Raw genomic sequence first — 25,401 nt, 5'->3', positions numbered from 1 at the left:
TAGTAGCATCAGCGCCGGACTTCGGAGCAAAGGCTCCCGAGTTCGAATCCAGCCGGCTCCCTTGCACGCTTTTCATCCATGCTGGGTTAAACGTCGAGCTAGAAACCCGGCCTCATAAAAATAAGAAAGCCTGCTAAAAAACATTTTGGTAATACTTGAGCAATATTGCAAATATATTGTTTGATTAAGCATTCTTTGTCTGTTTACATAAATCATTATCAGTTATATGTAAGTACTGCTTGAATTGTATACGTCAATGCACCTGCATGTCATATGTGAGCATATCACTGATAAAAACATAAGTAGGCACGGCTCCTGTGTTTTTCTTCAGTTAGTTTCTGGAGTTACAACATATAACAGGTTTAAAATTAGAGGAAAGGGTTTTAAATGGGATCTGAGGATAAGTTTTTTTATGCAAGGTGACAGGGGAGGTGGTAAATTTAGAGGAATTTAGACAAACACTTATATAGGGAAAGCATAGGAGGATATACTGTGGGTAAATGTGATTACTATAATTAGTATAATTTATAGACACGTGCATGATGGGCCAAAGGGCTGGTTTCTGTGCTGTGCAGTTCTACGATGTCATGATTCTCTAATGCAGCCCTCAATTTTTTTAGCAGATGACTGCAGTATGAGTTGACTAGTGCTGAATGAATCCAGCCTGCTCTTCTGGAATAATTTCCTGGAAATAGTTACATTGACTTTGCACCTTGCTGGAAGAGAAGGCAGACACAGGAGAGAGTTGAAAGACTCACCTTCCTAAGCAGTTCTTAGTGGAAAAGGTGGAGTAAATTGTGGAAAGGTATAGAGTAAATGAAAGAGGCTCGCACCAACAGTGGAATGAGGATCCACTCCAGATACCTATGAGCAATCAGTGAGAGAAAACAAGAGCTGAGGTGAAGGTAATGAGTCAAAGTGAAAAATATGAAATATTATCACATGCATAGCCATGTCAATACTTACAGGATCATATCTCATTTTCAATCACCTGAATCAGTAGACCCACATACAGCCCGATGCAATTTTTTCACCACATTCAACAACTAATATTTCTGGAGTAAGGTCTAGGACGTAACATCCAAATACTCCTCCAAGCTCAAGGCTTGCACTCACTACCAGTTACTTGGCAACAGCACATATATGATCGATATGCCTAACACTCTGACTGATTCACTTCCCTCTGTCCTGCATGAGATTGGGGAACATATATGCCAATTGACAGCAAACTAGTTAAAGATCCTTCTCCTCTCCTTCTTCCTCATTTGGCAAACTGTTCTGTTCTGTGAGCAAGGTGCTATTCCATTCTGTATTGCTAACTGATAACAAAATTGCAACAGGGGAACCATATCTGGGAGCAACAGCATCCTCTTGAAGCTTGAAGCTGAAAGCCAACACACACTCACTTCTTTCTGCAAGATCAACCAAAGTTACTGTGAGACTTAGGACAGGACTAACCATAGACCTGCATCAACCAGCTAACCCCCAAACTACAAGTAGTTCAGCACCAAACTTGCAAGTAATGTCTTGACCTCCTTAATGGATCGAGTTCTATGTATAAGGGGAGCACATAAGTGTTCCCCTTATGGCTAATTTGCAACAATGGTATTAAATCAGTGTTGCCGACTGATCACTAGACTGCCTATTCCCTGTTCTTCAGGGATGAACAAGAGTTCCAACCACTCCTACATTCTCAAGGTGGTGATTGGTGAGTACATGCATAAAGCATTACATTCCAGCTAAGATGACAAATCTAAACAAGAGACAGAATGGAGTACAATCTCTTAGCTAATGTAAGCATTAAATAGAATAACAAAGGAAAGGAAAGTAATATTGAAAAAGTAAATGGAATTCTGAATGGATATTGCGCCCCCCCCCCCACCCCAGCCCTAATAGGATAAATCCTCCAAAGCTAAAGGAATTAGCCCAGGTTTCAAACATTCTTGGGTAGGATGCATTGTGTGGACAAAAACAATGCTCATTGATCCTTCTCTGTGAAGCAGGATAAACCAGATGATACTTAACATCAGTTTTTAAATCTCATATTACACTATCAGAAATAAAAAGGGGCTCAGGAGTGTAGCCACTTTGCATTCATTACAAAGCGATTTATCAAAGCTCGCAAAGGAAAACATGAGGTATACTGAGTAATACAGAGTAACAAAAAATGATTCAGATGTGTATGTCTATTTAAGAAAAAAGTTCCGAAAGCATATTGAAAATGGGCAAGTGCATGAAATTAAAAGAAATGGGACCCCATATTTAGGAAGCTGGTTAAAAGGCAGAAAACAGACTCATCAGTAAAGGATTAATTTGACAGGGGCAAGTGACCACTGGTATTCCCTATCCAACTACAAAACAAATACAAACACGATAGGTATGCTGTAGAAAGTGCATCAGTTGCTAATACACAAGAGTCTTTCCATTGTGTAAGTGAAATACTCTCCAACCGAGTTGAGCTCCAACGACATTCAAGAAGCTCATCATTGTCTAGCATAAAGAAATTTGCAATCCAACACCTTCCATTATCCTTGCACTACAGTCTCTACAGAACATGCACCACAGTTATTCACCTGGGCTTCTCTAAATCATCTCCCATAATAGTGGCTTCTAACATCAAATAGGATGAAAATAGCAGGTACAAGGAAACTATTGCAATAAGCGGCTGGAGGAAGCGGACCCAAATGCAGGACATAGGCATGGAGAGTTGACACGGAGGTGGACTTCTACTTGGAGCCAGGAATTGGACGACTTGGACACAGAGACAGGACTTGGATTTGACTTGGACACAGAGCCTGGACTAGGACTTGACTGTGTTACGTACCTCATGGATATCTTGTGATTGTCTGATGAAGATGATGAAATGGTCTTGCGGAGGTCACATGATGTAATTTTCCCGCCGATGTGAGGTCACGTGATGACCTGTTCTCACCAGGTATATAAGTGTAGACCCCTGGTGACGCAGTTAGTTTTTCAGTTAGATTGTCAGTCAAATACAGATTTGTTGATGTACTTTTTCAGTAATATTGGAGAGTGAAGACGGGAACCTGAAGGAGTCGTTTGACAGTTGAAAGGATCGACCATTATTGAATTCGTTCAAGAAAGAGTGATCTGCATGAGATAGCCTCTGCTAAAAGCAGCAGAAAAGGCTGTGCAGTATCTGGTATCCAGAGGGAAAGGTCAGTGCCTTTAAACCGTTCTAATTCCGTTGTCGTGAATCCTGCGGACAAGCCAAGATCCGGCTGGGATTGGCAGTGACATTGTGTCTTCAAGGAATTTTTTACTTCAGTAAAGTCTCTCCTAATTGACTGTATAAATCTCTTGGACTTTCGAATTTACCATTCTAAGAACTGTGTTTGAGTTTACCACTTTAAGAACTGTTTTCGCATTTATCACTTTAAGAGTTAGTACTGAGTGGCGATTTGTTAAATGGCCGCATAGCAGTTTACTTCCGGTTAAGAATTTTGTTTGTTTATGTTTTTATATAGAGCAGAGTTTAATAAATGTTTGATTGTTTTTATAAAACCTGACTCAATTCTATATTCATTGTTGCCGATCACATGACAACTGGAACACAGAGCCTGGACTTGGATGTGACTGGAACACAGAGCCTGTACTTGGACTTAGACCAGAACACAGAGCCTGGACTTGGACTGGAACATGAAGAGACAGAATTCCCAACTCGGAGTAGCGGCAAACGGCCGGACCTACTCAGCTGGAAACAAGACGACTAAACCAAACAATAACAGACAATACATATCTTGACATGGGGAAGCTCATGAAGCGGCAAATGGTCGGCAATCACTTGACTGGACACGAAGCCTTGACTTGGACTGGGAACCGGAGCCTACAAAACAAAACAATGACGGACCACTCGCATCCCGACTTGGAGCAGCGGCAAAACGGCCGGCAACACTCAGCTGGACACGAGACAACAAAAGCAAACAGCAACAGACATTACGTATCTTGATATGGAGAAAATCATGAAGATGGTCCCTTATTGTTGGCCGCTTGGAACATTCATCACTGCCCTGGCTACGGTGACGGACCAGCCCCAAGTAGCTGTAAGCCAGGGTTGTAATCCTGCCGGTTCGAATGAAGATCAGGTGCCCTAATCAAGAAGCCTGGTGGAACACGAGGAAAAGGAAATTAAATAAAATGAGTAGTTAGCAGACCGGACCATGACAGAAACACTTATATCTGTAAGGTACGTAACATTCTCAAATGGAAATTTATTGTGGTTCCTCCATCAATTACTAGGTGCAAATCCTGGAATTCCCAAAAGAAGTGTGACAGTAGAAGGCAGCAGCTCTCTACCATCCTCTTCAGCACTATTAGGGGTGGACAATAAATGCTGTCATTGCCATGACTGTGCAGTTTCATGAAAGATGAACAAACACGAAGGGCAATTTCTTTATAGAAAGTAATGGCATTTTGGTGTCCCAAAGGTGCTACTAAAGCTTATGCAAGTGAAATTTTATATTTAAGACTGGTAGGTTGTTGCTATTGAAGCTTATAGAACATTGGTAGGTAGATGACCTAACTGATTGCTGCAAGGTTCAAGGGGCTGAATGGCTTACTACTATCACCAAGGATTCTTTTTGGAGATTGCAGATATTCTACTGCATATCAAAGGCTTTATTACCATGGCTTTACTAACTGTGAATTCGGTTGTTGGGGTTACGTGCAAACTGGAGGTCATGGGGTGGTTGTCTGTCACATCTGACGATGACAGGAACCTGTGCAGGAGAGCTTTTTTAAGTGTAAGAGGCACTGCACTGTGACAGTTCCCCTCTCTTGGCCTCAGAAATCCCAGTCCAGTGGTACAAACAAACTGGGAATTTCCTAGGATGCAATGTATGACCACGTTGTCTTCTGTGCCTTCTCATGCTCCTCACTCTCCGTAGAACGTTGCAGTACCACCTTTCTGGCCATCAGATCTCACTGTAGATTTTATCTGTCCCGTCTGCTGGAGCTGACTTCACACGCTAGGACAGGCATGTCACTATCTCACCGGGGTATGAGGCTGAAAGGCTACACTTGCCTGGTTTAGCCCACTTGCTGAAGCTGAGTCCCAGGGTATGGCTGATCTCACATGTAAGCAGCTACTTGGAGCCACGTGTAACATCTGAGTAGCACTGGTCTTACTGTGTGTGACAAGTCGTCGGACTCCTTTGAGAAAATGAAATTACACTAAGTGTTAATAGGCCATCAGAAGGTTCTAGGTATCAGAAGGTGGTATGAATAGAAACCACACACTTTTGGAAATAATGCTTTGTTTATAAGGAAAAAAACAATATGTACAAAATATTTACATGAGCAAGAACAATTCAAATTTCAAACATTCTGTTTAGGTTCCAAATCATAGATATCAACAAAAGCCAAATTCCTGTTCAGTTACAATCAATGATATTCATTAAAATAACTCTTGTTTCTCTAACTAATTAGATCTAGTGTTATTCCCTATTTAAAAGTTTACAGACTAAACTTTCCTTTTTACTTATCCCTAGTTAGTTAGAAAACCAAATACAATTCCTATTCTCAAGTATTATAGTTAACTTCAGTTTCAGTTCCAGGCAGTATTTCTACAAGTTTAAATTCAAATTCAAAAATTAGATTATGTACACAGTTTAACTCATTTCACAACAATTCTCCAACATCACGACTCTCAAACAAAGTAAATCAGTAACTTAGCAAAGTCTTTGCAAAAATAAACAGTTCTTGCAGAAAATCAAATTTGGATTCTTCAAATGAAGTAAACTTAAACATCCAACCATATTGAATCCTCTGTGTCATTACATATTTTGTTCCCACGCTGGTGCTTCATCCTGGGTGGTTCGCCATCTTGTTTCTTGGTTCGTCGGAGTGAAATAGTTCATCGTCCACAGAAAGTCGACTCACAATCTTGTACAAATACTTGATCAAATCTTTTGGTTTGATTTTACAGAATTAATTCCTGACTACACAGTCAAGATCTTGGACACTCGTCTCTGCTGATATTGTCTCATTAAAGCTGCTGCGTGTTATAACCATAGCTTTTTAGTCTCTACTCCAAGGGTTTCACCCTGAGGGTTTCAAGTTAGTAGGGTAAAGATACTCACTACTAATTCCACTCTTAAACAGTTCATGTCTTCAGTGTTGCAAGGATGTGGCAGTGGAACATAGAAACATAGAAACATAGAAAATAGGTGCAGGAGTAGGCCATTCGGTCCTTCGAGCCTGCACCGCCATTTATTATGATCATGGCTGATCATCCAACTCAGAACCCTGCCCCAGCCTTCCCTCCATACCCCCTGATCCCCGTAGCCACAAGGGCCATATCTAACTCCCTCTTAAATATAGCCAATGAACTGGCCTCAACTGTTTCCTGTGGCAGAGAATTCCACAGATTCACCAGTGCTGAACACGGGCGCGGAGGCCGAGTCAGGAGGCATTACATTCATAACAAGCGTGGAATTGGTGTCCAAGAGAGTCTTTACCAGGAGTCTTGGTTTAGTAGCGAATTCAGGAACGATGCTAGACTTAGAACTGATAGTCCTCAGAACCATGGAACGAGGTTACTCATACATGAGTCGACCAATGAACAGGCAGCTCCTTGTTGTGATCACAGGGTCTTTATCCTGCAGTTTCTGATGGGAAGCAGGTGTGTGTAGTTAGTGGCACCTGGGAATGAATGGAAATTAAATGAGGCGATTGAGGCCCAACTCCTGTGGTAAATAACAAGGTGGGGGATTGCCAGAAGGGACCATGACATTCAGCTTCTAACCATTGCTGCATTTCTCTCCTTGTCCATCCTGTATCCAGCCCACCCTGCCGTTGCATGGTGATTTTTTTCAAATTCTCCGTTTTTTTAAAAATCGGTAAATCTCATTTTCATCTCTCCGCAGGTAGAACTTTCTAACATTACGACTTTGGGTTTAATTAATCTGGGTTATACACAGTTGAGAGATGTGTATCCGGTGAGGACCAGAGATGAGGCTAGATCACTGGAAGAGATGGGTGCATTTTTGAAAGATCAGTGATGTGAGGACTATGCAGACTGGCACAGTAAGGCCTGGAATGAATCAACCATGTCCATAGTAAATGGAGGGCAATTAGTCTTGAGCCTATATTATTTATGATATCAGATCCTATCAGATGCAGGTTCAGTTGATACCTTGCTCCTCTCTTAGACTCACCACTAAGTATGGGATGTTTGTTAGCTGTCAAATTGAGAGGCCTGATACACATACTGTAAGACCTTCCCCCCCCCACCCCCCCATCTAACACAGTCCATTAATTTGAATAGGATCACAAATCTTCAATAAAATGGATTCTTTAGCTCCGTTTTAAATTTATATTATTACTATTCATATTTCAATTGTTCTACTGTAGCTTTTTTTAGTTTACGTCAATTATCACTGTATTTAAATGACTCTGATCAATAGTTCAGGTATCTGAATAATAGACCAATAATCAAAGTTCAAAGTAAATTTATTGTCAAAGTACGTATATGTCATCATACACAACCCTGAGATTCATTTTCTTGTGGGCATACTCAGGACATACTAGTCATTATTCAACCTTATCCATGCATTATGAAATAGAATCTTTCAAAGTTGATTTAATAGAAGTAGAATTGATAGGTGAAGTCCACAGAGTAAGTGTGCATGGTTATTAAAGTGATTTAACAATAGTGTAACTGTTTTGTACCAGATGTTTCTAAAGGCCTGGTCACCATTCTTTTCACAGGATGACTATGCAACTTGGGCCTCAAGGTCACTAGGGGTCGTGCAGCCACAGATGGTTAATGAGACCATGAGGCTAGTGTGGGAGAGGGTGTGTATGTCTCATCTTTTCTATATCTTTTCAAATGCTACTTCAGAATGTTTTGAAAGAGAAGAGAAAAAGATCAGAATACAAAGTGGGACTGTCCCTCCTGGCAGTCTGAGAAAATCTGTTGCTTAGAATTGCAGGCCTCCTCAGTGTGTAAGGCACCAGGAAGCATGCACCTGCTTCACACATCATTTCTAACATGTAGTAACATTTAGTGAGATTCCATTGCACACATTAGGGTGTGGCAGCATAATGGACTAACAACTCAAGACCGGGACTATTGATCCAAATAACACAAATATGAATCCTGCTGTTATAGCTGGAGAAGGTAAATATTGCTAACTAAATAAATCTAAGCAAGTATCATTGATGATAACCATGGAATAATCAAATAGCCCCTATAAGAATCCAACTCATAAGTGAACAGCACATTTGTGCCTGGGTTGCCCATGGTGTTCGACTACCTTTGTGTCTGGATTATCCTGGGATGGAGCATTTTAGTTATAAGGAGTGACTAGGAGACTGGAGAGGCTGGATTTTATTCTTTCTTTTGGAGCAATGAAGTCTGAGGGGAGACCTATTGAGGTATACAAAATCACAAGGGATATGTTAGGTTTGAAAGTGAGAAAGTATCTACAACTAGAGGAAAAGGGAAGGGGGTTGGAGAACTAGAGAAGATTTGAGGAAGAAAGTATTCCCCAGTGTTTAAGTACCATGGTCAGCATGGGCATAGAGGGCTGAAGGGGTTTGTTTGAATGCCACATGACTCTGTGAAGCAATGACACCAGAAATGGGGTCTTGTTATCTGGCATTCAAATTGCCAGTCACTTGTGAACCTCACAAGGCTGTCTGTTGTGAACCGTGATCCATTACTTCTGATCAGCACATCAGGGATACTATATCTTGTCCTTTCAGCTTGCAAGTGACTGTGGATATGTGGATGGTCTCCCAGAGGTCAGCTTCCCAAAAATGTGTAAAATGCTCACCAGTTAAAAAGTGCTCATCTAGGTAGAAACTGATCCAAGGCAATTTTTATCCAGAATCTTTCTGAGACAGTGAAACATTTTCTTTGGTTCTGATATAAATTCATGGACTAGATAATTTAACTTTATTTCACTCTTCAAAGATGCTGGATGGTCAAAGAGGATTTCTAGTATTTTCTGGTTTCTGTTTCCTTTGGTTTGTTCTTTTCTCCGTGTCTGCAGGTGTCACACTGCTTCACATGGCCCCTGAACAATTTAACAGAATCCACCACAATTGCAAGCAAGAGTGTTATTTCCTCATGAGTTTTGCCCCAATTAGGGGCACCTAATTTCTGAGCCATTAAGATTTCCTATAATAAACAAAACACAATTTCTAGGTAACAAATTTTTAATAATAGTAAATAGGAAAGAAACACCATTCAGTATATTGTGAGAAGCATGTTTTTGTTACACAGTGATAGCTTCTGGGTGAGTGCTAAACTTTGTGATTTATAATGGGAGATTGCTAAGCTCAGCATGATTGCCGATAGCATTAATTAAATTGTTTTAAACTGCCAGTGATATCAGTGTCCACGAACTCTGCAAAATTCCAAGCAACATCTCGTAATAAGTTATGCGGAGGAGGAATTCTGCTGAGATAAGGTTTAGCGTGTTTTTAATACATCTCAACATTTGTGATAATTACAGCTAGCTTTAGAGAAGATTTAATTGGATTGTTTAACCAAATTGGGGTAAAATGTTACGATTCATAAATGTTTTACATTTACTAATCATTAACAACACAATTTAAGAATATAAACATAATTTCAATGTGTGAATGTTATGGTTTATGATAGATGGTGGCCTTGTACAAATTTGCTTGATTTTCTAGAAGTCTGAAATATCAATAAGGCTAGTTTTAGATTACTGGACAGCTTTTCCACTACTGTCACGTACTTCTATTATAAAGCATTAATGCTGCAGACTTTTGATTTTTGGGAATTCATTGGGAGTACAGTCTTACTGTTTTACCAAGAGTTAAAGTTCTATGCAAGTCATTGTCTACATTAGGTGTAGTTACTGTATCTGTGAAAGTGGTAGTTGAATGCAACAATCATTTTTCTTTGAAGCATAGTTACTTGGAATGATCAATTTGCACAAAAAATATACCATAATGTGAGAAGCAGACTATCACAATGTTTCTTTGGAATATTCTGTAAAATTTAGCAACTTGTTCAGGTTCAGAGGATTCCAAACAATGCTAAATGAAATGTGCAAGAATCCTCGCAACTAGATCCAAAATGTACCCATTTTCTTAAAGCATGCTGCAGGTACTGGCCTGCATTACAACATACCAAAAGAGCCTCCCAAGGACAATAGGCATGATAGCCAGACTTTCCAGTCGCCTGAAAGAGACAGTCATAAGATAAACAGAGAAGTGCAAGGTCATTTGGCCCATCTCAGCTCCCATACCCAGACGAAGTGTTTCTCGGGCATGTCATCTAACTGTTACTTAAACAATTTCAGTTTTCTCTTTAGCAGTATGACCTTAGTTTATTCCAAGTGTGATGGAATAAAAATAAAAATCCAGCATGTCAGGCAGCATCTGTGGAAAAAGAAACAGTTAAGTTTTCAAGTCCAACTTGCTTCATTCTCGTTGAATCCCATACAGATTCTGGCCAAAATGTGTGTCAAATCTGTTCTTTCTGGATGAAAAAAATGCCACATGCTAAAGATTCATTTTGGCCTCTGGTGAAAATTATAATTCTCTAATGAATATTCTTGTCTAACATTAAAAAACAGATTCAGTTGACATTATTTTTGAAGGTGAAATCGCTATAAAATGGCAGGCGGTGACTAGTGGGGTACCGCAAGGCTCAGTGCTGGGACCCCAGTTGTTTACAATATATATTAATGACTTGGATGAGGGAATTAAATGCAGCATCTCCAAGTTTGCGGATGACACAAAGCTGGGTGGCAGTGTTAGCAGTGAGGAGGATGCTAAGAGGATGCAGGGTGACTTGGATAGGTTGGGTGAGTGGGCAAACTCATGGCAGATGCAATTTAATGTGGATAAATGTGAAGTTATCCACTTTGGTGGCAAAAATAGGAAAACAGATTATTATCTGAATGGTGGCCGATTAGGAAAAGGGGAGGTGAAACGAGACCTGGGTGTCATTATACACCAGTCATTGAAAGTGGGCATGCAGGTACAGCAGGCGGTGAAAAAGGCGAACGGTATGCTGGCATTTATAGCGAGAGGATTCGAGTACAGGAGCAGGGAGGTACTACTGCAGTTGTACAAGGCCTTGGTGAGACCACACCTGGAGTATTGTGTGCAGTTTTGGTCCCCTAATCTGAGGAAAGACATCTTTGCCATAGAGGGAGTACAAAGAAGGTTCACCAGATTGATTCCTGGGATGGCAGGTCTTTCATATGAAGAAAGACTGGATGAACTGGGCTTGTACTCGTTGGAATTTAGAAGATTGAGGGGGGATCTGATTGAAACGTATAAGATCCTAAAGGGATTGGACAGGCTAGATGCGGGAAGATTGTTCCCGATGTTGGGGAGGTCTAGAACGAGGGGTCACAGTTTGAGGATAGAGGGGAAGCCTTTTAGGACCGAGGTTAGGAAAAACTTCTTCACACAGAGAGTGGTGAATCTGTGGAATTCTCTGCCACAGCAAACTGTTGAGGCCAGTTCATTAGCTATGTTTAAAAGGAAGTTAGATATGGCCCTTGTGGCTACAGGGGTCAGGGGGTATGGAGGGAAGGCTGGGTTCTGAGTTGGATGTTCAGCCATGATCATAATAAATGGCGGTGCAGGCTCGAAGGGCCGAATGGCCTACTCCTGCACCTATTTTCTATGTTTCTATGTTTCTATGTTTCTAAAATGCTTCCCACCTAGTTTAAAATGAGACATTAGACAACCAAGTGAAAAAAAATTAAATTTATCACTAGTGTCAGGATTTTTTTGTGTAGAACTCTAACACAATTTGCAGAATCCCTGTACTTACTCTGTAAGAGTGATGCTAAGCCTTTGTTGCTTGCTGCTTTACTTTATACAAGGCGCAGAATGCAATTTTTAGGTAATAACATTTGAAATGACAGTAAATAGGAAAGCAGTAGTTTTCAATATTCTGTATTGTGGAATAAATTGTCAGGTTTATAGCTGAACTCTGTTCAAAATCATACACAGAATTATGAAACCAACAGATCTGGGAAAAACACTACCAAAGGAAACAATAAGAGAAAATGCTCGAGAAGCTCAGCAGTTCAGGTAGCATCTGTGGAGAGAGAAGTAGAGTTAAGGTCCAATTCAACCACCAGTCTGATAAACTGCAGTGAATACCATTGCACCTTAAATTGCATTCCAGTTTGGGCCCCTAATTCCTACTTTTTTTAATACAGTAATTCAGGCATGCAGGCCGGTGACCAGTGGTGTGCCTCAGGGATCTGTCTGGGACCCCTACTCTTTGTGATTTTCATAAATGACCTGGATGAGGAAGTGGAGGGATGGGTTAGTAAATTTGCTGATGACACAAAGGTTGGGGGTGTTGTGGATAGTGTGGAGGGCTGTCAGAGGTTACAATGGGACATCGATAGGATGCAAAACTGGGCTGAGAAGTGGCAGATGGAATTCAACCTAGATAAGTGTGAGGTGATTCATTTTGGTAGGTCAAATATGATGGCAGAATATAGCATTAATGTTAAGACTCTTTGCACTGTGGAGGATCAGAGGGATATTGGGGTCCGAGTCCATAGGACACTCAAAGCTGCTGCACAGTTTGACTCTGTGGTTAAGAAGGCAAACGGTGCATTGGCCTTCATCAATTATGGGATTGAGTTTAAGAGCCGAGAGGTAATGTTGCAGCTATATAGGACCCTGGTCAAAGCCCACTTGGAGTATTGTGCTCAATTCTGGTCGCCTCACTACAGGAAGGACGTGGAAACCATAGAAAGTGTGCAGAAAAGATTTACAAGGATGTTGCCGGGATTGGGGAGCATGCCCTATGAGAATAGGTTGATTGAACTTGGCCTTTTCTCCTTGGAGCGACAGAGGACGAGAGGTGACCTGATAGAGGTGTTCAAGATGATGAGAGGCATTAATCGTGTGGATAGTCAGAGGCTTTTCCCCAGGGCTGAAATGGCTAACACGAGAGGGCATAGTTTTAAGGTGCTTGGAATTAGATACAGAGGAGATGTCAGGGGTAAGTTTTTCAAGTCCAACTTGCTTCATTCTCGAGAGTGGTGAGTGCGTGGAATGGGCTGCCAGCGGCAGTGGTGGAGGCGGAAACGATAGGTTCTTTTAAGAGACTCCTGGATAGGTACATGGAACTTAGAAATATAGAGGGCTATGGGTAAAGCCTAGGTATTTCTAATGTAGGGACATGTTCGGCACAGCTTTGTGGGCCAAAGGGCCTGAGTTGTGCTCTGGGTTTTCTATGTTTCTACTATTTCCAAGTAACAACTTTTGAAAGGCTATTAACCAGGAAAGAAGTAGAAGACTGTATGCTTTCAAGCCTTCCCTGTGATCTATTAATTCAATTCTATACAGTTCTTGTACTGGATACCCAGTGTTTGCCATTGCATGAACCATTTGAGTGATGTTCCCAGAAATGACACTCGGTCAATTTAATCCAAGTCATTCCTATTGCCTTTGTCATCATTCCTTCTCTCAGGCTTGTTTCAAACTTTACGTTGCTTGTAGAATTTAAACTCGTCGTTATCCATTGAATGTCAATGCATAACGTGGCTCAGTGGGCAACAATTGAAATATTATATATAATTTTCAGATGTCCCTTTGCATCAAGGATATGAAAGCACATTGTTAAACACTGTATGCATTTATTATGCTGTTGTCAGAAGGAAAAGATTGCAGTGCAGAAGAAAGATTTGCAAGCTTTCTTCGCTGGAATTATAATGCTTGAAAACCAATCTAAGAATTCTCGTAAGCGCATTAGGATATAAGAAGTAAGAGCTGGTGTAGATCATTTGGCTCGTCAAACCTGTTCCCCATTTATCAAGCAACACACATCAAAGTTGCTGGTGAATGCAGCAGGCCAGGCAGCATCTCTAGGAAGAGGTACAGTCGACGTTTCAGGCCGAGACCCTTCGTCCCCATTTATCAAGATCATGTCTGATCTCTGACCTCAGTCAATTTCCTACTCCGTCCCATACCCCATTATTCCCTTTATATGCTGAATGAACACAATGTCTGAGCATCCACTGGATTTCAGTGTTGAGGATTTGAATGATTCACCATCATGGTGTGAAGAAATTGTTCATATCTCCATCTACTATGGCTTACTCTTATTAATTCCCAATTGTAGACTCAGGCAGTGTTTAGCCTTTCAAATCCTGTAAAAAATTGTAAGACTTAAAGAGTTCTTCATTGATGCTTGCAAACACTGGAGAATAAAGGTGCAGTCTACCTAACCTGCCCTCGTACTACAAACCTGCCTTTATTGCAACCAGTTTGGTGAACCTTTAGGGCATCCCCTCCCCATAGCAAGTATATCCTCATTTACACAATATCCCAGGCTTGCTCTTACCACCAGCCCAGACAAGACTATAAGACCATGAGCCACGAAAGCAAAATATGGACATTCAGCCCACTGAATCAAATCCACCATTTCATCAGGGTTGCTACAATTTCAGTGAGGTATCTTTATTTCCATACTCAATTCTTCTTGCTCTAATGATTATATGACAGTTATATGATTACATAATAGTTACAAAGAATTGTAATGAAATAAATTATGGTAGGTTGATTTGATAACTTGACAGGAAATTAATGTGGGCATGTATTAAAGGTCACCTCAAAAAGAAAATAATGGGAAAGTTTAAAAGATGACAATGGAAATAAGTCATAGAATTTATGGAGACACAAAAGCATGGCATTGGTCAGGGATTATTGAAGTGTTACCTTTCTCTCTCCTCACACATGCTGCATAACATCTGCTGAAGTTAATTTTATCCAGCCTTTCCATAGTCCATGGTTTGCTTGAAAAAGATAGATATTAAACAAATGTGATCATGCAAACAGGATCAGAAAAGTTTAATGGTGAAAGCATTCAACACAAATCTGAAGGGCTGAGTGGCCTCATTTCCACTGAATTATTCTTGTTTACAAGCAGCCGTAAATTCTTAGTTTGTTGATAGCTGGCCATATCTATGGCATGGGTCACTTTCAAAAATATCTATATTATTTTCCCGATTTATCTTGTTTTGCTGCTTAACACATTGAGTCATATCCAAAGCACATGATAACCTACAGTAAAAGCTAATCTGTGGTCTTAGCAATGCCCTTTTAATTTAGACAAATAGGAAATTCCGCATGTGAATTGAATATAAGTCCACACTAAAACTATTTTAATCACCTTCCACTCAACTGCAAAAGAATGCAGCCTGCCTTCAGTTTTCAACAAAGAAACAAAAAATATTTCAGTAAATCCCATTGGTACTAAGCTTTGTTCTGTTTTTACACTGCAAAACCCTTCCAGGCAAGTGAGTTCAGTCAGTGCTTGTGGATGATGTTAAATTGGAGCTTTTGAAAAATGAATGGAGCAATATCTAAAACCAACACAGCTAATCCTTTAAAACCACAATATCCAACAATTACATCCTGATGCATGTAAAATATCTGAAAATATCTAACAAAGTTTTATTAATAATTAAAAGATATTGGCTGTTATGGTTTTAATATTTATGTCAACTACCTGAGACCTTTGAAATGTTTGCTAGAAAATCTCTAAATTCTTCATGCAACATTAAAAGAAAAAAATTAAGATAGTATCATGGAATAAATTTTAGTTGCCTTAGCTGTTGTCAAAGGGGCGGTCATGTTTTCATCAATGAAACCATAACTAAAGAGATTTGTTCATTCAGCAGCCAGTTATTTTGCTGCCATTAAACATCAGCAACTGAAGAACATCTCGTATTGATTACTTAGAAGTCGGTGAGATGATAGTATCTCATCTGGTAAAATGCTGACACAAATGCATAGCTTTTATTTTGAATGTTATCTTTTCAAGGTATCTGAACGCCTCGATCCACATAGAAATGTCGAAGGTACATTTTAGTCTTGCATTACACTTGTGCAGATGTTGTACATTTCCCTTTGTAACAATGAAATCATTCCTCATGCAATGTTCCTTTATAACAGGGGTTTTCAACCTGGGTCCACAGACCCCTTGCTTAATGGTATTGGTCTTTGGTATAAAAGAGGTTGGGAACTCCTGCTTTAGAATATTGCCAGGATAAATTTGTAAACATGATTCTGAAGTGTGCCTATTCTTGGTCACTTTCAGACTGAGAAGATTGTAAGAAATACAGTGTAACCTCCCTGAGTAGGTTACAGCCCATTCCATCACTTAACCTTTTTCTTTTAACCCTGCTCTTTGTGACGCTCCCACTTCAACCTAAGGAATTACACCTCATCTGCCAACTTAATGATCGGACTTAACTTTTTCTAATTAATTGCCCTCTGATTCAGGCACACTCCACCATCTCACTGATTCTGAGCCACATTAATATCAATCACCACAAAGTACTGATTACAGATCCATAATCAAGCATACTGTTCTTCATACCTCAAGTGGCAATTGCATACAGCCAACCAACACTCTGCCTTGATCCTTGGTGCTCTCACCATCCTCCCCATAACCCCAGATCCCAAACATGGCTTCAGAATTTTCTGTTTTCCACTACATGTCCCATGTTAGCTCAAGACTTACTATATGGACACAAATTTGAACTTTAATTTTTCCTTATGTTGTAAACTGTAAGGGCTATTAAAATTTCAAACAGAAGGGTCTAAGACTAAAACAGTCATGGACATTGCCATGCAAAGATGGATAGCATAACTGTGTAACTGGCCAACAGACACATTTTCCTCTTGGAGGATGTTGGTAAAACAATAGATTTCTCGTGGGACTTTTTCTTCTTTCTTCAAACTTGCAGTTTTTTTTAACCTCTTTGTAGTCAATGGGCAGAAATTCTGGGCTGATGAAAAGAAAATTGAATCCTTCTGTGGAGGGGGCTATGCTTAACACATGTGAGTAATCTCAATCCAGTTTCCAAGGAAGGGAAATCTAACAGAATGGCTCCACATTGTAATTGGGTATGGGAGGTGATTAAAAATGGTCTAGAAACACCATCACAAAGTGTAACAATTATGTGCACTTGAAGATTAATTTTAATTGGAGATCTGACCACTGAAAGCGATAGGGTGTTTGCTACACAGTGGCATCCAATGATATGCACTCCATTGGCCTAGATGATCCTTTGGTTAAGGACACACACACACACACACACACACACACACACACACACACACACACACACACATTGATGATCCTGATCCTTGCCATCTCCACAGCTCTCAAACTCACCTCATTCCTACCACTAATCAATTGCTGTCCCTGATTCCAGGTCCTGATCCAAAACACCCTCCTCCTCCTTCCTCCCTCCACTGAAAACAAACTTCATTTCAATCCCCACTTCCCATGGCTTGCGATGTTCAGCCTGTGCACTGTGAGCTACTATCCCACAATTGGAGAGCAAGAGTGGGAAAGCCCTTTGTGTGCAATAAATTTGCGCTGCATTTTCTAATGTGCACTGTGCTTTGGTGCTTGAAGCAATAGGATTTTGCAGTTACAACGCCACGCTCAAAAGAGGGGTTGGTTGACCATGTATTACAAACCCTATATATGTTTCTCAGAATTTCTAGGTCATATTCATTTGGCCCTTTTGAAGGTTTTTTTCTTTCCAGGCCTCATCATTGTCAGTAGCAAAGTAGCATCTCAGGGCAGCTGCACTGACTGCTCTGTGATTTACAACTTCAGATTGATCTGCAAAGTGTGGAAGCAGTTTATCTAGCTGATAACATCTCAGCTTTGAGTTTCTCAGTCAGGTTTCAGACCAAAGCTTGAACCATCAGCATGTCTCCATCACTGATAATTTTCTTCTCTATCAGTGAAGATACTTTGCAGCTTTCATTTCTTCTTTAGACACAGAAGGCCATTCTGCCTACTGAGTCCGTGCCAACCTCAGAACATTCCCCACCCGTCTCTTACTCTAATTAATTTCATTACTTTATTCTCTCTCAAACTGAAGTCAAATTCAAATTCAAATTCAAATTTATTGTCAAATACACAAGTGCAAAAATAAGACATAGAAGCAGAATTAGGCTATTCGACCCTTTGAGTATGCCCCGCCATTCCATCATGGCTGATTTATTATCCCTATCTGTCACAATGGGTGGGGCATTGGGAGCAAGGGTGGACCCAAATGCAAGACACATCTTGTGAGGTTACTTAGATTTAGTTTATTGTTCGATACCAGGAGAGCTTGGCAGGAGCAGGAGTAGTGAACTGGACAAGGACTTAGGACTACTACTCGGCCGGGACTAGGGTTCTGGGCTAGGACTCGGAATTGGATCCCAGAACTAGAGGAGAGATGAAGAGGCTAGGGTATGGACTCCGAGCCAGAGTCCGGGCAAGGACCCAGTACCTGGGTCTTGCCTCTGGCTCGGACCCCAGAACCAGGCAAGGACATGACATGGGCTAGGGAGAGGAGGAACATGGGAACTACAGAGCCTCGGTCTCGGGAGAGCAGGTACATGTAACCATGGACACAGAACACAGAACACAAAGCCAGGACCTCTCCTTGGGAACAGGACATAGGGCCGGGACTCACACATAGAACAGAGAGCCGGGACCCCTCCTTGGGTACAGGACATAGGGCCATGACTCATGACCCTCCGCGGGGCAATGGCAAGACAGCCTGACTTACCCCACGGAGGCGAGGACAAGACAGGACAAGACATGACCCCCCACGGACCAACGGCAAGACGACCTGACTTACCCCATGGAGGCGAGGACAAGACAAGAAAAACACCAAAGAACAACACAGTTCCTATCTAGCTCCAGCGATAGAACTAGACCGAGGTGCAGGCGAGGGCTACAGATGAGGACTAGAGGCGAGAGGGGCAGAGAAAGGATTCAGACAGGGGGGTAGGACAGGAACCACAGACTGCCAGGGCCAGGACTTGACTAGGTACTCGGATGCCACCAGGGCCAGGACTTGACTTGGTACTTGGATGCCACCAGGGCCAGGACTTGGACTTGGACGTGGTACTTGGACGCCGCTGGAGCCAGGACATGGTGCTTGGAACCTCCAGGTAGCGGTGAGCTCTAGACTCAGCCCAGGAACAGTAGACAGTGGCTCCTGATTCTCTCCGGGGGTTAACTGACGGACCCACCTTGATGAGGAAACTTTGCAGGCTCGCTTCGGCGAGGTAACTGGACAGGGTTGCTCCGGTGAGGAAGGGCGAATTGCCAGCACTCGCTTCAGCAGAGACTAGGCTTGCTCTGGTCAGATGACATCGGCACACCGTACCTTTGATGACTTTGCAGACGCTCCCGCACCGAACGGCTGAAAGCCGGAGACTATAAACTACAGGTTCAGCTGAGCGTTAATTGCCTCTAATCACCAAAGCCAAGGGACACGGAAAAACAGGGAATCAATGGTCCAGATCATAACATAAACCAGGTAAATTTAAAGGGACCCCGATCTGGACCATGACACTATCAACCCCATTCTCCTGTCTTCTCCCAATAACCTTTGATGCCTTGACTAATCAAAATACATCAACCTCCTCTTTAAATATAGTCAATGACTTTGCTTTCAATGAATTGCCATTGCAGTGAATTCTACAGATTCACCACCATTTGGCTAAAAAACTCCTCCTCATCTCTGTTCTAAATGGACGTCCCTCTATTCAGAAGCTGTGGCCTCTGGACCTGAACTTCCCCAATATAGGAAACATCCTCTCCACAATCACTCTATCTAGGCCTTTCAATATTTGATAGGTTTCATTGAGATCCCATTTATACTTCTAAACTCCACCAAGTACAGGCCCAAAGCCATCAAACACTGCTCACATGTTAACCCTTTTATTCTCAGAATCATACTCGTGAACCTCCTCTGGACCCTCTCCAATGCCAGTACATCATTTCTGAGATAAGGGGCCCAAAACTGCTCACAATACTACAAGTGTGGTCTGACCAGTGTTTTATAAAGCCTCAGCATTACATCCTAGCTCTATATTCTAGTCCTTTTGAAGTGAATGTTATCATTGCATTTCCCTTCCTTAAGTTAATGTTTAGTGAATCCTGCACAAGAACTCTCAAGTCCTTTACAGCTCTGATTTTTGAATTTTCTCCCTGTTGACAAAATAGTCTAAATCCCTTCTAGCAAAGTTCATGACCATACACTTCCCGACACTATATTCCATTTGCCACTGCTTTGCCCATTCTCCCAATCTGTCTAAGTCGTTCTGCAGACTCTGTGCTTCTTCGTCACCACCTGCCCATCCATCTGCCTTTGTATTATCCAAATTGTTGACATATAATGTGAAAAGAAGTGTTCCTAACACCAACCCTGTGGAGCACCTCCAGTCATTGGAAGACAAGCAGAAAAATAGCCCCCTATTATATTACAATCACTACCTCCTAACATTTCTTTTATCTTAAGCACCCTAATTACATTTGGTTCATTGCACAACACCTAATCCAGAATTGCCTTTCTCCTAATGGGCCCAACAACAGCTGCTCTAAAAGCAATCTCATAGGCATTCTACAAGTTCCCTCTTTTGGGATCCAGCACCAATCTGATTTTCCCAATCTGCCTGCATATTGAAATCACCTGTGACTATCATAACATTGCCCTTATTACATGCCTTTTCTATTTCCCATTGTAATTTACATCCCACATCCTGACGATTGTTCAGCATCTTGTATATAACTCCCATCACAGTCTTTTTGCCTTTACAGTTTCTTAACCATACCCACAAGGATTCTACCTCTTCTGATTATATGTCACCCCTTTCTAAGGATTTGATTTCATTTTTTTACCAACAAAGCCACACTATCCCCTCTGTCTATCTGACTGAACTTTTGATACAATGTGTATTGTTCGATGTTAAGCTCCAAACTATGATTTTCTTTAAGCCACACGATGTCATACGTGCCAATCTCTAACCGCACTTTGAGATCATGTACGTTATTCCATATACTGCATGCATTCAGATGTAGCACATTCAATCCTGTGTTCATCAGTCTTTATGAGTTTGCCCCCATTTTCAACTCTTCCCACTGTCTGCAATTATTCCCTATCATCTGCCTTTCCTTCCTCACAGTCTCATTTCACACTGCACGAACTTGCATACCAACAGCCCTACCCTTAATCCTATCACTCTGGTTCCCATCCCCCTGATAAATTAGTTTAAACCATCGCCAATAGTTCCAACAAATCTGCCCCCAAGGATATTGGCCTCCTAGGGTTCAGGTGTAAACCATCCTTTTTGTAAAGTTCATACCTTCTCCAGAAGAGATCCCAGTGATCCAGAGATCTGAAACTCTGCCCATTGCTCAACTTCCTCAGTCACTTATTCATCTGTACTATCGTCCTATTTCTGCCATGACTAGCCCGCAGCAATGGGACTATTCCACAGATTGCCTATCTTTAAGGTCCTACTCTTCAACCTATTCCCAAAATCCCCATTCTCACTGCACAAGACCTCTTCTGCCTTACTACCTATATTATTGGCGCCAATGTTCACCACATCCTCTGGCAGCTCACCTCCCTTTTAAGAATCTACTGCAGCTGATCTGAGGCATCCTGGACCCCACAGGTATCACACCATCCTGGTGTCTTTTTTGCAGCCATTGAAACTTCAGTCCATCCCCCTAACTATTGAATCTCCTGTCACTATCACTCTACATGACTTTACACTTCCCTGATAAGACTCAGAATCAGCTGTAGTGCCACTGGTCTGGCTGCTGCCATGGTGCCATGGTGCCCGATAAGCCATCACCCCTCAGCAGAGTCCAAAGGGGTATACTTGTTGTTGAGAGGAATGGCCACAGGGGAATCCTGTATGAACTGCTTACACCCCATCTACTACCTGAAGCCTGCAGTGTCGGTGTGACCATATTAGTAGAAGTCCTGTTAGAGTGAGTTTTTGGGTAGATAATTCATTTACACTTAAATGACTCTGGCCACCAGTCTTCTGTTTGACAAAGTACTGTGGATTGAGTTCACAACAATGCATTTCCTAAAAGCTGTGAATATCTGGATACTATTGGGATGGAAGTATGAAGTTTACAGGTAGTTTCGAAGACTATTATCTATACTTTATAATATTAATTGTCCTCTATGTTAGCACGTAAAATGCCAAATAAGTGTATTGTGGATTTAACTTGCATTCCTAAAGGCTGTGGATACCAACCCAGATATGTTGGCGTCGGAAGGAAAGGATGAATTCAGAAGGTGTGATGTAGCTTCAAAAGGAAGCATTATCTACGCATTGTCTATAACATTTTAAGTAGCGATTGCCTTTGTGTTTAGTATATAAATGTCGAACCCACGTTGGGCTAGCAGACCTTTCTACTGAAAGCGTCTCCGTCCGTATGATGCCTGCTGTACCTTGTTGTGTCAAATAAAGAAGCTGCTTTGTATCTACCAGTGACTCTGTCTCTCCGGTGATTTCATCCATGCTACAACATTTGGTGTCAGGAGTGGGATACTTTGTGACCCGTCGTGTGGCCAGCGTTCCTAGCAGTCTATGTTGGTGAGTATTTTTCTAAAATAGCACCCACACTTGGATCTGTTCGGTCGGTGGTACACGGGAACACGAGGTATCACGAACGCAGAGAGCTGAACTGGTAGATATTAAAGTAGTGTGTGCGTGTGCATGTGTGTTTATGTAAGCGAGGAATCTTTGCATGTTGACTTGGTTAACTTGGTGAGACTTGGACCACCAGTTGCGAAAGGTGGTAACCAACGGTACAGTTCGGGATGCCAGAGCAGGGGCGTGTATACTCGTTCGGGAAGTTGTATTTTAGTGTATGCGTGTGTAAGTGTGATGCAAGGGAATACAGCAGGCATCATGAGTTCGTGTACTCAAAATTAGCAGATTGTGGAATACATAATCTGCCGTTTCAACTATGTGCTGTTTAACTGGTACCCGTCTTTTATATTTTGCGTAGCGTGGGAATTAGTGTGGGGATATCTCAGGAAGAGGTTTTCCCCAGATAGATAAACCAGAGTGGCACTTATTGAGGTCAGGCAACGTCAGGTTGAGAACCCTGATGATCCGAGCTAGCCCTTGACCTTGATTATGACTATTCATAAGCCCTTCACCCCAGGGGAGAAACAGAGCACCTTGTCTAAGTTGCCCTCATTTAAAGTCACATGTGGGAATTCAGAATTCTGGCGCAAGCACGAGGAAATGGTTGAAATTCACCAGATGCACCCTAAAGATATACACACGTTGGTAAAAGCGAAGTGCCCGAGGAATACGTGGGACAGGATGGCTCAGGGGGTGCGGGATGGTAGATAGGCATCTACTGGGAGCACCAGTAATGAAGAAAGATATCGCGCTTTTAAAGGGGAAGTGAGATAGCGACTGGGGGGAGGCAAGACTAGCTGGGGAACAATAATTGCAGTGATTCAAAAAGCTGACAAGACAGCCACAGATTATGCAGAACGTAAATACCGAGTGTATGAGGAGTATTCAAGGTTGGATAACCCAGGGAAGGACGGCCCAATCTTCCTAAAATTGCTAAAGGAAGGCCTGAGCTCAGCCCACCAGGAAGTTTTAGATTTAGGCATAACGGTAGGGTCCACCTACTCTGCGATAGTTTTGTGGGCCAGTGAGATAGACCAAAGAAAAAAGCAAGAGAAATCATAAAATGGGTATAGTGGATGCAGCTACTGTGATGTCCCGGAGAGTTTGTTTTGCTTGCCGGCAGCCAGGGCACCTAGCAAAGGACTACCGGACCAGGTATAAGACAATGAAGGAGTTGATATGCCACAGCTGTGGCCTATCGGGACATGGCTGGAGACAGTGTCCAAAAAGGAGGGGGAAAACCCAGGCGAAGGTCACAGCAGACACCCAGCCACTCACCCCATCAGCAACCAGTCTGACTGTTCATCAGATCAAAGAGCTAGTAACGGCGCCTCTTAGGGCAGGAAAAGATGTGACAGGGGGCTCCACTGCCAGCGCTGGTGACCCATGGATGTACACAACGGCATTGTTAGGGGGCTGGCAATGCAATATGTTAGTGGACACAGGGGCATCAGTATCAGTAACAGACTTACCCTTACCAACAACTGGACAGGCCAGTTATATCAGGGGTGTAGGAGGGAAAACAGTAAAAGCAGAAAGAAGCGAGAAGCAAATACTAGAAATCAAGGGAGTGCAGCTTCCAGTGTATTTCTGGGTATGTCCAAACAATGAGAGCACGATCCTTGGAATAGACATCCTATGGGAAGCAGGAGCTGTTATAGATTTGGAAAAGGGAGAAATAATATGGACGAGTCAGGGGCAGCGAACGCATACAACCAACAGAATACATGGCCTGGCCAGCATAGGTGCAGCTGCCCCAATCACCAGAGCCTGCAGCCCGGATGGGGGCTATGGGTTACCATGTCAGCAGCTCCCTGCAGTGTGGGTACACACATGCATTATTGTGGTCGAGTAAAGATAAACCCAGTTAAAATAGAGGATGGTCTGTATAAACCCCCTAAGCAGGACCCTATACAAACTGACACACTGACCGCTGTTCAGGGTATAGGGAAGGAGCAAAAACACCAGGGAATACTCAGAGAGACTGCGGCCACTCCAGAACATAAAGTTTTCCCAGTTCCGCCGAGGGCAGACATTACTGCGAATAAGGCAACAGGGGAACAAGAGGCAATTGAAATTGCAAGTGTGCAGGAGGAAACGACAGGAGCCAGTTTAGTAAAATTATACGAAGAGGCTGAAGAGAAGGGAAAATGGAGTAGAAAAAGCGCAAAGGAGGGACCAGATGGGTGCTGGACACACGGGGAGGAAAGAGTCGCGGTGGCCCCACCCTGTATTAGACAGATACTACTAAAGTTATATCATGGGGTGATGCATCAGGGAAGGCAGAGTATGATCACAACCCTCCGGCAGGACTGGTGGTGGCTAGGGATGGGCGGGAATGTTGAGAAATTCTGCCGCCGTTGTATCATTTGTGCCCAGCATAACCCTGGTAAGGGCAGAAAGCTACAGCTGGCAAATCAGCCTCGGCCGAGGGGACCCTGGGAAAACATCCAGATAGACTTCACAGGGCCCCTGCCAAAAAGCAGGGGGAGAAGTTACTGTCTAGTAATTATGGATCACTTCACCCGGTGGGTAGAGGCTTTCCCAACAAGGGATTGCACTGCCCACACCGCTGCATGGATCCTAGTTCAGGAAATCCTCCCAAGGTGGGGAACCCCAGTTCAGGTGGATTCAGATCAGGGAGCACATTTCACAGGGAAAGTGATGAAGGAAATGTGTCGACTGCGAGGGATTCGACAACGGTTCCACGTACCCTACCACCCCCAGAGTTCAGGGATGGTAGAAAGGATGAATCGGACAATCAAGAATGCGTTAGCCAAAGCTATTGAGACAGGAAAGACAGGTTGATGTATTACGAGGAATCCTGATGAGATTGCGTGCAACCCCGAACCGCACGTTGGGTCTCAGCCTCTATGAATTATTGATGGGGCGAGCAATGCGACTCCCTTATGGGGTAATTACGGG

At 42.4% G+C, this 25,401-nt stretch overlaps 1 long non-coding RNA gene across 2 annotated transcripts in view; it reads right to left on the bottom strand.

Annotated features, from left to right (window-relative positions):
• Positions 1-5,280: 5,280 nt before the first annotated feature.
• The window catches only part of LOC134345368 (uncharacterized), a 40,953-nt gene continuing 20,832 nt past the window's right edge, over positions 5,281-25,401 (bottom strand). The window contains exons 5-6 of one of the 2 annotated variants that reach the window (XR_010017670.1): positions 14,707-14,783; positions 5,281-6,663 (exon numbers count right to left, since the gene is read on the bottom strand). This is a non-coding gene — a long non-coding RNA (uncharacterized LOC134345368). The remainder of the gene's footprint in view (positions 6,664-14,706; positions 14,784-25,401) is intronic. The other variant, XR_010017671.1, reaches the window with a different exon arrangement.

This window comes from Mobula hypostoma, chromosome 4 (genome assembly GCF_963921235.1).
Source record: "Mobula hypostoma chromosome 4, sMobHyp1.1, whole genome shotgun sequence".
Taxonomy (NCBI): Eukaryota; Metazoa; Chordata; class Chondrichthyes; order Myliobatiformes; family Myliobatidae; genus Mobula; species Mobula hypostoma.
This window is presented reverse-complemented; position numbering and strand designations above follow the sequence as displayed.